Here is a 1593-nt window from a genome sequence, read left to right as displayed (position 1 = left end):
ATTTGTATTTTGATTTATAAAAACATGTTAGAAATACTTTAACCGGTATCAAATTGTCAAATAAACAAAAAGAAATAAAAAGAGTTGAGAGGATTTGAAGTTTTAGTTTGTAAGTAACAACAGTTTAAGCATTAAAATATAACAAAATGTTTTTGAATATGGCGTGTAACAACAATATTTTTTCAACATGGCATGTAATAACAGTATTTTTTTTTAACATGGCGTGTAACAACAATTTTTAACTATGACGTGTAACATATTTTTGTACATAGCATGTGACAACAATATTTTTTTTAACATGACATGTAATAACCTAACCATGATGTGTAACATATTTTTGTACATGACGTGTAACAAGCTAACCATGAAGTGTCACATGTTTTTGTACATGTCGTGTAACAACTTAATTATGACGTGTAATATATTTCTGTATATGATGTGTAACATCATAGCATATAATTTCATTAAGGGTAATTTTGTCTAACTTAGTTAAAAATAGTTAAAATTATAAAAGAGACTATTTTAGAAAATATTTTATTTTTAAAAGTTATTTTTTAAAATGCCCTAAAAACAAAACAAAAGAACCCAGTCATAATGTGTATACCAGTTAGGTGACAAATTGTTCACATATTGGTTGAGCCTTTTCACTATATGAAATAAATAGACGAAAAATTGGACCTATTTGATCATCAAGAAATTATATATCCTTGAGTTAACTAAGATTTCATTTTTTGTAAGAATATTTCAAAAGTAAAATTTTGAATACAACATTTGACAAAGTAATATTCGAATTTCTCTTCTCTCAAATAAAAAAAATGATTAATATTTTTAATGTGTAATTTTGATTAAAAAAGTGTATCTTTATTATCTTTAATAAATTCACATGGAATAATATTAGTGTATGTTATGATGATCCTGCAACCATAATCATAATGAACACATGGGAAGATGTACATGATTTTGGGGATTTCATTTTTGGCAAATTTAAATAATTTATTCAATCAAATCTCATGGTTCCTAGCCTAGGGAGGGACCATGGACCATGGCTACCTCCATTATGAGTAGAAAAAAATAATTTACAATATGCTTTTGAATTTTCTAGAGAAACTCATGCTTCTATATCATCAAAATTATTTAAGTCACATACCCCACTATAGATTTTATAGCGACATGAATTTTGTCAGATTAAGTTTGGTGTTGTTTTGAGGAAAAATATTATTAGTGTCAATTAAGTGTGATATTTAAATGGTAGATTCCAAGTAGACAGGTACAAGTTTTAAGTCATGGTTCATGGACATTTAAATTGTACTGAATATCATATTTTTGTCTCTTTTATTATAGAATAATAATTTTTAAGTGACACCCTAAACAAAAAATTTTGTTAATTTCATGGTCATTGTTATTTTTGGATTCCATTTCTTAAGACTTGCCTATGTTGTCATTGTATGTTTTAAATGCAAATAGAAAAGCCAATAAAAGTATATTCTAACTAGTTCAAAATTGGCTTTTAAAATATTTCAATTTAAAAAATAAGCTTTGGGTTAATTTAATTATCACTCATATAAATTATATAAATTATAAAGTACCCACCAA

The sequence above is a fragment of the Theobroma umbraticum genome, unplaced genomic scaffold, assembly GCF_002168275.2.
Source record: "Theobroma umbraticum cultivar Fairchild unplaced genomic scaffold, ASM216827v3 scaffold_12.0, whole genome shotgun sequence".
NCBI lineage: Eukaryota > Viridiplantae > Streptophyta > Magnoliopsida > Malvales > Malvaceae > Theobroma > Theobroma umbraticum.
This window is presented reverse-complemented; position numbering follows the sequence as displayed.